This window comes from Vanacampus margaritifer, chromosome 3 (genome assembly GCF_051991255.1).
Source record: "Vanacampus margaritifer isolate UIUO_Vmar chromosome 3, RoL_Vmar_1.0, whole genome shotgun sequence".
In the NCBI taxonomy this organism is placed as follows: Eukaryota; Metazoa; Chordata; class Actinopteri; order Syngnathiformes; family Syngnathidae; genus Vanacampus; species Vanacampus margaritifer.
In genome coordinates, this window is record NC_135434.1 from 1,446,776 (window position 1) to 1,464,063 (window position 17,288).

General features: G+C 39.4%; 1 protein-coding gene across 4 annotated transcripts in view; it reads right to left on the bottom strand.

Moving 5' to 3' along the window:
• Positions 1-15,664, bottom strand: part of paqr3a (progestin and adipoQ receptor family member IIIa) — a 99,573-nt gene extending 83,909 nt beyond the window's left edge. For 3 of the 4 annotated variants that reach the window (XM_077561909.1, XM_077561906.1, XM_077561905.1), the window contains exon 1: positions 15,464-15,664. The gene's annotated coding sequence lies outside the window, so the exon portion shown is untranslated. Of the gene's footprint in view, positions 1-11,669; positions 11,721-15,463 lie in introns of those variants that run through there. The other variant, XM_077561907.1, reaches the window with a different exon arrangement.
• Between the last annotated feature and the right edge of the window lie 1,624 nt (positions 15,665-17,288).

A 17,288-nucleotide genomic window follows, 5' to 3' on the forward strand; every position in this document is an offset into this window, starting at 1 on the left:
CCCACTTTATTGTCCGAGATGGGAAATAGTTTGGAAACCTTTTGCCCGGAGGCTTTCTTTATGGCGCTGAGCTCAGCAACAATGCTTGACGTCGCCACCTTAGCTGAGCATATGCCACATTGGGTTTTAGGGACGGCGTGCTTGTGTGGCGCAACACGCCCACGAGGATGTCACAGGACATGCGTGACCTGTCCCAAAGCGCAAGGTAAGCAAAAAAAGGCAAACGCAAATTCCGTGCAACTTACCCTCCCCCCCTCGACTCTGACCCATATTTGCATAGATGGAAAGACTGCGGCAAAAGAATTTCTCTTCACAATTATAACCTGCAAAATTGTGCTGATTATCAGGATTACGCAATACTTCTTAAAGAAATGTGTAAAGATTTGCACACTGTAGTTAAAGTACACTATAACACTCCAAATGTTAAAAAAAAAAAAAACATCTAAAAAGTACAGAAATGTTAGAATAACCTATCTGGGAAAAAAAAAAAATACATATATATTGGGAGTAAATATTGGACAAAAAATACAAATATTTTAGACATACAAGGAAAATATATGATAAAATATTTAATTACACTCAAAATTATTTGATGAAAAGGATTTTTTTTTTAACACTAACCACAATTTTTAGACAAAAAAAGCAATATTACATGAAAAATAAATGATAATGGAAATAAAATAGACGTTTGATTTTTTATAATTCATAAAAATACAGGAACGATGAAAGAAATGCATGTATACAATATAATGGGTTGTTGGGGGTTAATCACAATTGTTAAACAAGTATGAAAATATTGCGAAAAATAAAATATGCCTTAAAAAGAAACTAGGATGCAAAACATTTGACAAAAAATAATAAAATATTTAGGAACAATGCAAATATGTATGCAACTTTTCTGGAAAAAAAATTCTAAAATAATATTTAAAAGAAATATACATTAAGAAAATATATTAGAAAAAAAATACACAAAACATTTAATATATTATTAAATATTTGAAAAGAAGATGAGAAGAAATATGATGGGATAGGATAAGAATGACGATAAAAGGAAACTCAATATTAGGCAAACATGAGAGAATACAGTGAAAAATATAACAATAACTTGCTTTTACTTGGAGGTTCGACAGTGAGCAGCAGAAGCGATCTTTTGGGTCACAACTGGCGAAAAGTTTGCTGCAGTAATGTCAATGTGCATTACATAGAGTACAACGCTTGGCAGCCGGCCCACCTGCCGGCCCACCTACCGGCCCACCTGCCTGCCTGGTCATCCTACGTTAGTACAAGAAGAAGAAACCGCAGTAAGCGCTTCAAAAGACGGGCAGGCGTTATGCCGGTGCATCTGCCCGCGGCGGAAATATTGACAGACATATTTCCCACCGCGCCGTGTCACGCCGGGATCATCACACATGATTAGGGCGGAGGGGGCGCGGGGGCGGGGGCTTGGCTAGATCGGCTGTCGGTGACATCTGTCGCCGAGGTGATACAAGCTGTGACAAGGATGGGCCCAGACATGAAATCTTGAGCAGCTTATGAGCCGCGCTGACCGAGCGGGCGAACAAGCGAGCTACCGCGATACTCCATCTGCTTCTTGCAGTCGCCGTGCGGCACTTGGGACGCGACTCCTCAAAAGTGCTGGCATCCACGTCGCTTAGTTGCACTTCACGTGGACAGAGATGGAAGCAAATGAAAGTTCTTCTTTGGAGGACACCCCGCTAATCGCCAAAATGACCTCAAATGGTCCACTTCCTGTATCTTTCTGGGCATGGTTTCTGGAGACTTTTTTTGTGGGTCGACCCAAGACAGACAAGTTTACCAAAGTTCATGTTGCTCAGTGAAGCTGCTTTCAGGGGCTGATTTAAAAAACAAAAAAATAACATACATCCAAATTATATAAATAAAAAAGTGTTTCAAACCAAAATGTAAGAATTCCTGTATGTTTACAGACTTTTTTTTGAGACTTTTTTTGTGGGTCAACTCAGTACAGACAAGCCTACCAAATTGTATTTTGCTTAGCGAAGCCAACTTTAAGGACTGAATAGTCGAGTAGCTTGTCTTCGAGGAACCTCGTCATCAGTCTTTCTGTGTCTCTGCATGCATGAATTCTTGAGCCTTTTTTGTGGCTTGACTCGCAATAACTCTTTGACTGCCAAAAACATTAAAAAACGTTTCGTAAAATCCTATGGAGGAGTGCCAAAGACGTTAAAAGACGTTTTTTTTTCAAAACAGGTGAAACTAATTAGCCATTTTCTATTGTTGATTACTCAAAAAAGGAATAAGGTAGAAACAAACTTTTTTTTTCTGATGGAAGATGAGAGTCCAATCTTGTTTTGGCAGTATGTGTGTTTCCATAGTCCAAACACATAATTTTCTATGGACCTTGAAAGATCAGTCAAAATGCTTAAAATCGGCTGGCACCCACGGCATCCCTTTTCTGAAAATGTCTGGCAGTCAAAGAGTTAAACAAAGTGTACCAAATTTGAAGTTGCTAAGTGAAGCTTGATGCTGGGACTGACTGAATTTCCAAACAATATCTCGATACGATATCAGGGTTTGAAAAGATTGCTTCGAACCAAGACGTCATCCATCCGGGCCGGGGTCTTATTGATTATGGCTTCTTGAAACTTTTTTTGTGGGTCTACTCACAATCGGCTTTGTACCTCAGAATGCAGGAAAAATTCCGGGTCAAGAGCGCCCGCGTCATGCTGACTCTACGAGTGAAAGTCGGCGTAATCCACTGATGTCGCGTCTGCTACTACAAGCAGCTTGAAAAGATGGATTATTCATCCCGGTGTATGTAATTACACGGCTCGTCACAATGAGACGCGGATTAAAGAATTCATCACGGGGGCATGAGATGAAAATCATTTCCTCAATATGGAGATTTTTTTTTTCTCCTAACATAAATCCCTCATTTCATCTCAAAGATTGCGAGCGCATCCTTATTAAACATATGGCTTCCATTGCAAGTAACGACCCGGTCGGCCTGAACTCTCTTTTAATGCGAAATCCATCTTTGATTAAATGTGTTGATCTTTCTCACAGAGATTTTCCAAGAAAAAGTGATTTACTTTTTGCTAGGATGGTCCGGGGTTATTATAGTTTGGGAATTTTTCAGTTTTGAGTTTTGTTTATTTCATTTGTTTTTTTAAATTAGTTTTCAGGGCGTTTTTTTATGCTTAGTTTTGGTTTAGTTTTAGTATTAGTTTTCTTTAACATCTGGTCCAAGCAGCAAGTCCACTTTTGAAGGACACTTGGAAGCATTTAAAAGAGTTGTTTCGAGCCAAAGTAGAAAACCTCCTGCGTATTTTCAGACACGGGTTCATGAGACTTTTTTTGTGGGTCTACTCATGATAAACAAATCTACCAAATTACACATTGCTAAGCGAAAGGCGCTTCGGGGGCTGAATTTTCAAAAGCTCGAAGGAAGTTGGTAGAGAAATCTAACCAAAATGGCCGACTTTGTTGCAATTTCTTGTTGATATTTTTTTATTTGATAATGCTGAGTGAAAGTGGCTTCCGGGCTGGATTTTTATACTTCTTTGCGGGTGCTTTTGTACTCTATTTTTCTTACGATTTGTTTTTCTAGGTTTTAACATGAACTACTGGATTTTTATGGTCTCTAAAGACGAACGTGACATCAGTGATTGTATGGTGAGCATTTCGGTGGTCGGGCTTGTCTGCGTCTCCTTCGAGCTCATTTTGGCCGTGTGGCGGGGTTACGCAGGCCGCTGAAATCAGCGCGCGAGGCCCTCCGTCTTTGTCACCAAACGTGGCGTAGCAAACAATTTATGACTGTTAAGCGTGTCAGCACATATTATGACAAACAACACATGCTGGGTTATGCCAGCTGGTGTAATGATGTGGTAATGCCGGACTCATTAACTGCGGCACACACTTTACGGCGGCCTTCCTTTTTATTACGGCGAAATTAATTGATTCACACATGCATTAAAGGCAAAATAAGTGGAATGGAAATGCGGGCCTCTAATCTGTCATAAACAGTCACGAGGCAGCGGCTCATCATTCATGCAAATGGCCGCTCATATACCGTATAGAAGTATACGCCGTAAACAAGCCTTCACTGTGAAACAGTCACACTTTCAAAGGAACAATCGTTTGTCCTGATTTATACCGTTTTGTTTATTTGTTCATCTGCGCTGATGAAATCGCTCATCGTTGGTTCGACACCAGCTGCTAAATGCAAGAGATTGATCTAGAAATAAATGTGGATGACGGCGTGCTTTTTGTTTGCAATTTCCGCAATCTATGGCGTCATCAAAGTTTGCTGCCATGCATCGGCCACATGCACTGCATTGCATAAAGAAATTCTAGGACTAGTCCCCATTTCAAGGACCCCCCAAAACGGCCAAAATGACGCCTAAAACCAAACCAAAATGGCTGACTTCATGTGCCTTTTAAATCATGGCTTCCTGAAACTTTTTTTTGTGGATCTGCTAATGATGGACATCTCTACCAGATTTTACAATGCTAAGTGAAACTGGGTTAGGAGTCTGAATTAAAAAAATATCTTTTGAGGGTCCATTGAGAACGTTTAACATAACCCGCCTGAAATCAACACTACTAACCAAAATGGCCGATTTCTTTTTGGGCATGGCTTCCTGAGACTTTTTTTTTTTGTAAGTCTGCTCATGATGAGAAATGTCTACCAAATGTCATGAGGCACAGTAAAGCTGGACTCACAAAGAATTTGGTCTTTTTGCCCATATATCATGAAAATGGCTGCTTCAAACAAAAATGTCCGCCTTCCTCTATCTTTTCGGGCACGGCTTCCTGGTACTTCTCTGTAGGTCTGCTCATGATGAACGTGTCTATCAAATTTCACGTTGCTAAGTGATTTTCTCTGACGGCGTACGAGAGCGCGAGGGAGGCTGGCGATGAAGTCTTCAGCAGTGAAGGCGTTATCAAGTCATAAAAATAATGTAGTGCGTGCGGGCTGCGCGGCGAAGACAATGTTGTTGTGTTACACGATGTGTCACGCCGCGTGACGGCTTCAATCAGCGCAGCACATTCAAACAATCAAGTCGACTTTGCGCTAACGGCCTCCGCGGCTGATTTGCAGCCTCGTTAACGAGATGACTTTCACCCCTTTGTCAACACTCTGGCATCCATTGCTTTTCCTTTTTCTTTTTTAATCATCTCAAGACCTTAATAACAACGTTCACAAAAAAAGCCCAATACTGCATCGCCACGTGCAATTATACAAGAGTATATTTACATCATATTGCACGTTTATGATTTCTATTGTGCATTTACTGTATATCGGAATTATCGATCTATTATCTATCTTTAATTGTTTATGATCTCTAATGTACACGTTTACATCATCTTTGATGATCTGCAATATACACATTGACATCGAGTTTAAAGGCAAGGCGTTCTTATTTATTAAAGGTCTATGATCTCTAATGTACATATATTGTAAACGATCTGATATCTAATGTACATTTGCCAGGTTGAATGGAATTTTTGTAAATGTTTGCATCGTATTTCATGCTGTATGATTTCTAATTTACCATGTTTGAATCATTCAACGGTCTATGATCTCTAATGTTCATGTGTCATCATATTAATGCTCAATATGTCTCTATTGTGCATATTTGCATCGTATCTGTGATCTCTAATGTAGCAGTATTTGCATGAAAAGGGATGGTGTATGATCTCTAATGTACATATTTACATCATACTCAATTTTCTATGTAATTCTAATTCGCCATATTGACATTATATGTAAGCTTGTAATTAATGCTATCTCAGCTCTAATGTACATCATTTTAATGGTCTATGATTTCTAATTCATTCTATTGACGACGTCGTGTTTAATGGCCTATTTACGTCTTGAAAAATATTTGCATCAGGAAATGATCTTCAATGCACAACATGTGCTTTATATTTATCAGTCTGTTGTTTTTAATATCATCTGATTTCTAATGTGCGTCTTTACAACCTATTCGTGTAAATCCAGCCACACCGTTTCCACAATTAGAGCCTTGTTTTTCGTGATGTTAAACCCCCCCCTCCCACCCGCGTAGATGGCAGTGCTAAAAGCTATGCTAACAGCTGGGACCGCTAAGGGAGCAGGTGATGCTGGCGCACACGCACGCACACACAAACACACCCTCCAATTGCTCCGTGAGGAGTCTTCATAAATAATCTTGCGGCAATCTGCCTCTCGCCGCACTCTCTTATTATTAATTACTTTTAGGGCCAAAATCAAACATCTGTCATGCTAGAATATACAAATTAATTATGCAGCTTCTCCCCATCAACATCCATATAACCTTGTAGCTCGTTCCTTGGCGCCGCAGCCGCCTCATGAGGGGGCCATGAGGCGGGAAGCACGACCGACCGACCGACCGACCGACCGACCGACCGACACGTTATTCAAAGGATCAAATAGAAAATGGGAAATATATTTGACCACAAGTACAAATTGAGCTGAACTGCAACCTCAAGCCGGTTTTGGAACCCTAATTATTTGAAAACTTTGCCTTGAAACCCAACCTCGAAAACCTTAACTTTGGCTTCAAGCCCTACTTTGAAACCTGAAGCCTACTTTTTCATTTGAAAAAAAATAGTGAAAAAAAGAGAATTTTCTTTTTGAAAAAAAAAATAATTTGATTGGGGTCAGGCTAACATGACCCGATTCTCAAAAATATCTTTGAGAATAAAACGCAACTAATCTGGCAAGACGTTGACTTTGTGACTTCCGCATGTGCCAAAAAGTTGCATGCGAGATTTTTCATTTATTTTTGCAGATAATTGATGACGCAGCGGCTAAATTATTGAGCATGTATATCACAATGTTAGTGACAATATGTTAGCGTGCTTCTTAGCCCCCCTGGTGGTGAACAGATGGCTCCTTTTACTTTTTTTTTTTTTTTTTTGGGCCACCTGCCACTCTCATTATTGATGCTCGCAGGAGGTGGCGGCGCGGTGATGAAGCGTATTGATACGGGCATATTGACATCATTTTGATCATCACTGATGATGAAATACGCTAAATTCGGACCTTTTCTCTGAAGGAATAAAAATCTCTTTTGGCGTTATTCCTGCTAGAATTTGACTTTTTTTCTTCAAAAAAGTTGTGATTCCAGAAGTTAATTTGAGTTGCTTTTCAACCCTCCTGTTAGGTTGGCTTCTCAGGAACAGCAATGATGTACCCGGGTCAATTTGACCCAATACATTTTAACGAAGTTCATCAGAAAATGCTACCATAAAATGTCCTATTAGTAGCACGGGTCGATTTGACCCGAGCTGTTCCAAAAACATTCCAATAAACATGAGCAACCATTTCATCTGAAAATGTCAAAGTGAACTATTTTAATTGATGAGAACTTTCATAGCAAAAAAGCTACTCATTTGTATCTTCAGCTTTAAAATGGCTGAGGCTACGTTTAACTCATTCACTGCCATTGACGGCTATAGATGTCAAAAATTCATTTGAACTATTTTTATTTAACTTTTTTTCCCCCATTTTTGTTAACAAAGTATGAAAACCTAGAATTTTTTTTGTACATTCAGAACAGATATACAATTTGTGAGTTAACTAGTGAAGTCATGCGATTAATTACGATTACAAATTTTAATTGCCTGATGCCCCTTATTTTTATTAATCTTTTCTTTGTAATTTTTTTTCAATTTTAATCTTTAATTTTTTTTTAAAGAAAAAACTGCACTAGTTAACTCACAAATTAAATTTAAAACATATTTTTTAAATGTTTTTTTAAATATTAAAATTAATCAAAAATTAATTGTATAATAAATAAATACAATTAATCACAAATTTTATATCTGTTCTAATGCAAAGAAAATCTAGGGGTTTTTTTGTTAACAAAAGTGGGAAAAAATGTAAAACTAATAGAAATAGTTAAAATGAATTTTTGCCGTCAGTGGCAGTGAATGAGTTAACTCATTCACTTCCAGTCATTTTCACTGAAGCAACCCCCTTCGCTCCAAGATGTGTTACTGGATTTGGACTGATTTTGACCAAAGAAAATGGTGTTGTATTGCTATAAAAACATGGAACTACCTACTAAAAAATGTGTTGGGTCAATTTGACCCGGTATATGCTGAATGTTTCGAATGATCAAAATGAAGCGTTTTTTTTAAATTCTCTTTTGGTGCCCCATCTCGATAGCAAAAAGCTAACATTTGGGGCAAAACGGTTGAACTTAAAAGTGGGTCACTTTGACCCACGACATAACAAGAGGAATAAAAAGCTTATATGTTCTATATTGTTGCCCATCAAAGTGAGAACAATCAGCACAAGTGGCCCTAAAGTCAAGTATTGTTTGAATTAGCGAGCGCGTGTCCACGGTGGGAAGATTTATTTTATTTTTATTTTTTTTTTGTGTCTAATCCCGTCCCGTCGCCATTGCAGGCGCTCCGTGACGTTTTTCCGCCTCGGAAATATGTCAGGGATGACGACTTGGACGCATTCTAATTACGGCGGCCGTCCCGCACCGTCCTAAGCCAGACTCGCTCTTTCTCTGCGGTCCCGAAAGCGCACTCCCATTAGTGGCGCGGCTCGGGGCCGATTTCAAAGGCTTAGGCGAGTTTTATCTCCCCATTTAAGGACAATGTGCGAGCGAGCAAGCGCATTGTGGCACTCAGACAATGCGCATGAATGAGGAAGCGCCGTCAGGATTAGAGAAAATGCCGCAGCACTTTAATTACAGAGCAGACGCGGTCGACGGACAGACGGAAGGGAAATGGCAACAAAAGCTTGCGCCGCTTTCATCTCGCGCAAAACTTTTCATGCCGTGACGGATCCCAGGCGACGCGCGCTCGCTACGGTTTTGACGGCTCGCCACATCGCTTTAAAGTCAACTCTGATCCACTTGGGCAGCAAACAACTTTTTACCCGACCAGCTTTGAAAACGACTTTTTTTATTCAGGTAGACAAAGTTAAGCTTAAAGACTTGGGGATTGCAAATTAGGGTTTCAAGCTTCCAATTAGGGTTCAAAGTCTGGGTCAGAGTTTCAAATTTTAGTTAGGGTTTTAAATTGACCAATTTTAGGGCTCCAATTATTGGTTTGAAGCAAATCTTGGGGTTTCAAATCAGGGTTTCAAGCCATCGTTGGTTTAAGGTTTCAAATGAGGTTAAGGCCTTACATTTCTGGGGTGAAGTTTCAGGTTTCAAACACGAATTGAGCTTTCAAATTATCGTATGGTTTCAGGCGTTGGTTAGGGTTCCAAGCAAGGGTCAGGTATTCAAATTGGGGTTACCAGACTAGTTAAGATTTAGAATTTTAAGACTGGGTTAGTCAGCCAGTGTTGTGAAGCCAGGATTAGGGTTTCAACCAAGGGTTAGGGTTTTGAATTACAGCGTGAAGCCAAGTTTAGGGTTCTAAATTAGTGTTGGATTACAGTTTAAAACAGATAAGGCTTCAAATTTAGGTTCCAAGCAAACGTTAGGGTTTCAAATAATGGCTTGGAACAAATTTAAAGCTTTCAAATTATGGTTCAAAATCCACTTTTACGGTTTTAAGGTAGGGTTGCAAGCCTGGGTTTGGCTTTCAGACAAAAGTTGAGATTTGAAATTAGGGTTCAAAGCCACCATTAAGGTTTCAAATTCAGGTTAGAAGCAAAGCTTTCAAATGAGGGTTTCCATCAAGTGTTGGTTTTTCAAGGGTTAGGGTTTCAATTTATGGTTTTAGGCCAAGATTAAGCCTTTAGAATTATGGTTTGGAACCAGGATTAAGGTTTCAAATGAGGGTTTGAAGTAAAGTTTTGGATTTATGGCCTGGGTTATGGTTTGAAGGCCAGGTTTTAAAACAACAACACATCAGACGAATGCTGGTGGAATTTGCACTTGTTGACAAAAAGGGGGCAGCCAATCGTTGCACTGGTGACTTTTCCTCATTCAGCAACTCCCATTCCCAAGTCGGGTGTGCTCGTCAAATTTGGCACGCAATCACTCCTTTTTGCCAAATGTTCGTCATAACCGCCACCTTGCAGAAATCAAAAGATTGACTTGAAAAGAAAAAAAAGTAGGAAGGCTAACGTTATTCCTACTAAGCTCACCAGGGAGCCCGGGCGACCCGTCACACATTTAATAGGCGTCATAATTTATCCCGTACGCCCCCAAAAGTCTCCCTTAATTAACTGTGCGCCTTAATGAATTTTTTAATTTGATCCCTGTAAGTACTTTGCCATGCTAATTGCAATAATCCACACATTACTTATCTGTCATTGCCCTTGGCTCTGCGCCGTCAGCGAGAAGGAATCCTCGCCATCTGACTGCCTCCCCAACCCCAGCGTCTTATCGACCCAACATGGACGCCGCGGCGCAATAACCAAGCGAGCTATTTAGCGTGACGGATGCTAGGCCGCCGCTAGCGCTGCTATCACTAGCCGGCAGCCTCGTGCTGTGGGCACAATTTATCTACTTGTAATAATAAGGGGAGAGGGCTGCCCATTTGATTCATCAACAGCAATTAGCCTAGCGTAGCGTAGCCTAGCGTAGCCGCGGCGGCTTGTCCTTTCCGTGACTTCCCGCTCGCTAGCTCGCAGGGGACAGTTAGCGGGGAGAGAAGATGGACGTTTGTTAGCTTAGCAACGATGACAAAATATTTGAATATGGAGGAAGAACACAAGGTGTCTGTCCATTCACACAAAATGCAAACATCGGTCTATCCATTCACAGACCCTTACATTGTAAACATCTGAATGTCTGTTTACAGTTCATTTTAATTTCGTTTGGATTTTTTTTTTTTTATCCAGTTCTTTTTAATTAGCTTTTAGAGCAAGTTTTTGGGTTCTTAGTTTAGTCTTATGTATTTTCTGAAACCGTTTCCTAACCCTCCTGTTACAGTATGTTGCGGCTCAAATTGACCTGCTTGGGGAAATTTTTTTTTTTAATGATTAAATGTTTGATCGGGTCACGTTCACCCATGGACATTGTTAAGAAACTAAGACGACAGGAAGGTGAAATATATGTTGCGTATTTCCTGAGTGTAGCATAAAAAAAGGTCACCAAGTGTTAAATTAAAGCTTAAAGTGTAATAAAGTCAAGTAAATTACAATTCTCAAACGATTTAGTTTGACCTTGTTTCTTCACAAATAATACGGGGGGGGGGGGGGGGGGGCATTGTGATAACACAAGATGTAGGTTCGGATAGCTTCTTTTTTTTTTAAAGCCTTTTCATTTTCATTTTTTTTCAATTTTAGTAAATTCTGATTATTTTAATTAATTATTAGAGCAGGTTTGTTGTTTTTTTTTTCGTTTTTTTCATTCTTCCTTTAGTTTAGGTTTTGTTAGTGTTATTTATTTCTATATTGAGTGTTTTGTAACATTTCTTCTGTACCGACTACCGAAATGCATTAAAAATGAAGTGTCACGATTTTTAACAGCTGTTTAAAAAAATGAATGGAAAAATTCAGCCGTCAGAACGTGTCGTCAGGGGTCAAGATGTAGTTTTAGGTAGGGATTGTTTCTTTTTTTAAAGTGTTTTTTTTTTTAATTTACTTTACTTGCTAATGAAAATATTTTTTCAATTGTAGTTTGAGTTATTTCACGCAATTATGTGTCTGTCCACACACACACAAACACACGCACGCACACGCACACAATCGGACGTAAGCTAAGCTCTTTGTAACCACAAGTAGTCCATTAGCACACAAAAGTCGTGAAATCCCAGACCTTAATGGCGACCATTCGGGCGGGTAATTCAGCAGCATATGAAGAAAGTCGGGAAAAAAATCTGTCGACGTGATCCCGCCACCACTGAGAAAAAAAAAAAAAAAGCATTTTGATATCCTCGGTCGTTAGCCACGCACGCTAATCCATGCGAAGATTAAGTCAAATGTAGGCTGCCGCTATTGTTGCAAATAAATCCGCGGCTTATTGTTACACTTTCCATTTTCGTTTCGCCGCTAAGCTAAGCTAAGCTAAGCTAGGCTAAATATGCATTAGAGTCCATCTTGTGTGGGGATGAAAGCAGAAGGTGGCGTTTAATGCCACGTTTTGTCGTGGGTGGGGTGAGCTTTCTTTTCCACAGGTCGCATTGGCGCAACATCTGCAAGCACTTCTTTGTTATCCGCCGACAGATGTTTTCACGCTTGCTCGCCACACACGCAGAGTTTGTCCATTCGTGCACATGCACAAAATAAATAAATACATTTGCTAAATCCGCTATGTTTACTTACTGTACTGTACAACTTTACATTCCCACACACATTGTAAGTTAAAGTTTGTCTTCACATACATGCATTACATACAAACGTGTCTATCCATTCACATACGGGAAACATACCCAAGGTCACACATTCTGACTGCTGAATTTTGTAGGTAGCGCCCCGAACTTTGGAAATGGCGGGTGGGTGGTAATCAAATCTTGTTCAGGCAACATTTTCAGACTTTTTGTAAGCACTGTTAAAAATCAGGACCCTTCGTGGAAACCAAACCCGATTTTGGAAGTCCTGGCATCTTTACATATTCCGACAGCTGAATAGTTCTACTCCATTTTGTAACAGCTGTTCAAAATTGTGTCTTTGAAAGCCAACTTTGAAGTCCTTGCGCCTTTAAAACCTGAACTGACGGCAACGTCTTTCAATTCTAATTTTTTTTGCACCTTGCAAACAAAACGCTCGTTAGCGTTTATGAGCCGTTGTGCTGAATAATGAATGGCGGCTCATTAGTCCCGCCCCCTCACAAACGCTAATGATGCTAATGCTCAACAAATTCCTGTTTATCATTCGTCTAATGTTTGTCTTCAATAGCGACAGATTGCCGAAGCCGCCATGGCTTGCATCTGTCCATTCACGTACAACAGATATGAACATCTCTGGGTGACCAGTCACATGCAATTTAAACATCTGTTTACCAACATACAAAGTAAATATAAATGTGTGTCCTTTCGCATACTGGTACACAGAGCAACCACGTCTGTCCATTCACATACTGACACAAATGTCTGCATATATAATGTAAACATGTTTGTCCATTCACATACCTTCCCGGCCTGCCACATCACAAGCGTATAAACACAGGCGGCAAATCCGAATCCAGGAAGTAAAAACCCTGCCAGAGTTGGCTTTAGCCCCAGGTGCTAGCTAGCTCCCATGGTGCTTGTTTACCTGCTAGGGTGCTAGCTGGCTAGGTAGCATCAGGGGTTAAAGACAAACTGTGGCAGTTTTTTTTACTTTCAGATGCTAGCTAGCTAGCTAGCTCCTTAGTTAGCTCCCATGGTGTTTGTTTACCTGCTAGGGAGCTAGCTGGCTAGCTACCATCAGGGGTTAAAGCCAAACTGTGGCAGGGTTTTTACTTTCAGATTCTAGCTAGCTAGCTAGCTCCTTAGTTAGCTCCCTAGCTACCTGCTAGGGAGCTAGCTAGCATCAGGGCTAAAGCCAAACTATGGCAGGGGTTTTACTTTCTGGACCTGGATTTGTATAAATAAGCGCTGTCTTCAATTGTTTAGCACACAAAAGCTTCAAATGGATCTCGCTTGCTAATCCCCATTTACTGTAAAGCGTGTCGCTAACAGGGAGGGGTTGGGGTGGGGGGTATTGGTTGGGGGACCACCCCCTGGTTTATCCGTACTCGCATGCTGAGTGACGAACAATTTACCAGTGACCTGTTTAATCCTGCTTTCACGCCATAAAAATTGTGATCACAATGTCAACGAGGTGCGATAACCTTGGAGAATTCAGATATTCAGATAGGGCGAATGGACGCTATGCTAACTGCAGCTTGGTATGCGGATGAGAAAGCCGGACAAGCGTCTTTTCTTTCACGAAGGGGAAAAGCTTTAAAGCAGAAGTTAGGGTTTGAAGCCAGAGTTAGGGTTGCAATTATGTTAAAACAGGGTGAAAACTTCAAGACTGGATTAGGGTTTTAATTGGGGCTTTAAAAAATAGAGTTGGGGTTTATAGGAAGTATTTAAGGCAGTGTTTAGGTTTGAAATTTGATTTTTCAAGCCTGGCTTAAGGTTTCAAGTTAAGGTTTGAAGTTTGTGTTGATCCTGGGTAGAGTTCCAAGGTTCCAGGTTTTTTTTTTTTCAATTAGGGAATATTTAAGACATATTGAGGGTTTAACAAGCAGGTTATCTTCAGAAGGGTTTCAAACAATGAATTTAAATTAGGGTTTCAAGACAGAGTTGAGACTTTAACCAAAGGTTGGGGTTAAAAATCCACATTCGGGTTTCAAGTGCAAAACGTAAGCAAAACATCATTGTGCAGCGCTAGCATGTGCAAGCTAAATTACTTTGAGCGTGGCGCTTCCTGTTGCTGTTGCTAAATATGTTCACTCACATTTTCCATTTATATATTTTGGATTTAATAGAAAAAATGAATTTTAGATTTCAATTCCCTTAACGAGAAGACGTGGATGAAAAGCACTCAACATCAGGATGTTCATTTGTGTTATTGTTTGACTGCGTGCACGCAGATTTGTCAATTTATCGTCGTTATGATGATTATCAGATTAGACCCGAATGGTCCATTCCAAGGATTAAGATTACAATACCTACTTTAATATTCATATTTATTTCCAGTTGCGTGTGACGTATGTCTTGTGACTCATTCCACATTTATCATTTCATTCATCATAGCAGCGCTCAGGGGTCAAGGGCGCCCTCTGTAGACTGTAGTCGGTAAAATACTGTGATTAAAGTGAAACTAAAAAAAGACAAGAGAATATTCATGATGACTTCTTATCTAAATCATGTCACAAAATTAGCATGCGTATTAAAATGATCTCTTCCGGTACACCATGTCATGTTAAAAGGTCTTACTGTACATAAACATCATACTAAATAAAAATAATTTAAAAATTACTAGACATCATGTTATAAAAAGTCAACTGTTCATAAAAAATATTTCTTACTAATATAATAAAAAATTATTTCTTCCCATTACGTACTCATGTCATTGAAATAATATTTAGCTATCCATCACATCATAGCAAAAATTATGTCATAAGAAAATGTCTTCCTACATATCATACTGTTAAAAATGATGTCTTACTTTACATGTCATCAGATTTCTTATTACGCATGTAACGTTTCACAAATGTACTTCCATCATGTTAAAGATGACGTCTAAATATTGGAACTGCAACTGTATTGAAAGGTTTTTCGAATTCGAGGCCAATAAAAAAAAAAAAGATGGCCACGAAGTGTAAAATTGCTGCTGTACTGTAAAACTAAAGACATCACCAAAATATTATTTTAAAAAAATACTGTACGCACATTTCAAAACACACAAATCTTGACTTCCTCTTATTAAGTTCCAGAATAGAAAGTTCAACACTCAAACTTGATTTGATTTTTGTTTGCATTTGAATCATTTTCAAATTATTTCCCTTTCTTGAGCTCAGCGTTCTAATTTTTTTTTTAGTCTTGTACCAATGAACTTAACTTGATCCTGTCGTTTTCCTTCACTTTCACTTTCGTTTCATTTTCCCTCTCGTACCATTCACAGCCCAAATGCGCTTACCTGCCGACTCGGTTGGTGTTTTTTCATCGTGTCCATTGTTGGTCCTCACCTTCCATGAAGCGGCACCACACAATTTGTTTTACTTTTTGGTCTTAAAAAAAAAATAAATAAGAGTTCATTTGTAGAGCGTTTATCTCGTTCCATTGTTCTTATCCAAACATTTCGACCTCTTGTGCCGACGCAGGTGCGGCCCAGTTCTTCTTCGTTGGTGTCTTGGCTGCCATTTTCTTCTTGTGGTCATGTTGGTGTGTTACCTGCGTGCGCGCGCCACACTGCCCCGAAGAGGCCAAGGTGTGCACAGCAGGAGCAACAAACAACAACCTCAGCAGCTCATTTGATTACAAGGCCAAATTGTGTGCATTTTATTTTAAAATGTATCATATCATACTTCAACTACTTGTAGCTTTCTGTGGTGCAATTGTTTAGCACATTTGGCTATTAGCCAGTTAGTGGTTCAAGCCCAAACACAAATGAGCACTATGTTATGCAACATACAGACATGCACCATGCCAACCATTTAATTGTACTTTTATTTTTTCAATGTTATTCTTTCTATATGGCCTTTAAAAATAAACATCAAATCTAGCCTTTCAAACAATATTGAGTATGAATGTCATCAACTGCTCAATTATTCATCAGCGACATGTGACGAGAGCCAGCAGGAGGTCCGGGCCCCAGTGGAGGTTGAGGCCATGTCGCGGCGCCGTACTTTCAAGCTGTCACTCGTACCAACAGGAACAGCCCACCTTTAAAGCCCCCCCGATAGCGCTGGTGCTACTTCCCGTTGGAGATCAAGTGTATTAGCGCGACCCCCGAGGACGCGGCTTTAGGTCGTCCGGCAAATGTGCCACTTCAGAGACGTTTGGGTAGAAGTGACGCCACAAATTTGGATCTTGCATTTTAGATGATCTCGAATGTGCACATTTAATGGTCTGCGATCTTTTGTGTTTGTGAAATTGAAAGGTCCATGATTTCCAATGCATCCATATATAAGCAAATATGTATACATACTTAAAGGTCCATGATTTCTAATGTACAAATGTTGTGAAGCTAATGTCAATTGACGTCATCCTCATTCAGATCTCGAGTGCATTTGGGTTAGGACCGATGATCTCTAATGTACACAGCCTATGATGATAATGATTTCTAATGTGCACATTGAATTGTCTCATTTCTCCAATATACATTTTTTTACATCCAATTTAAAAGTATTTATCTCTAATGTATGCGTTTAAGGGTCAGTGGGCTCTCATGTATATTTATCAGTCTATGATGAGCGCTAGTGTACATACTTACTGTCGAAGATCTCCAATAAAAACATTTGCATCATTATTGAATGGTGTATGATCACAGTTTTTGGTATATGATGATCTCTGATGTACAAATTGACATTTCTAAGATCTCCAATTTACATATTTACGCTCAATTTAAAAGGTATAATCTCTAATGGTGGTCTCTCATGTATATATATATATATGTGTGTGTGTGTAAAATGGTCTATGTCGAAGATCTCCAATAAAGAAATCATTATTTAATATCTCTAATGTACATAGTTACATCATAATTTTGGGTATATGATGATCTCTAATGTACAAATTGAATTTTCTAAGTTCTCCAATTTAGATATTTACATTCAATTTAAAAGGGAGTTGATTTCTAATGTGCACGTTGAAGGGTCTGTAGTAGCCCATTCACATTTGTGCATCCTATTTAATTGTTTATGATCATCTCCAATGTGCATATTTAATTTATTTTATTTTTATTTGAAATCACATTTAAGAGTTTTTTGCGCTTGTCATTCTACGGTCCCATGATGTGGTATGCC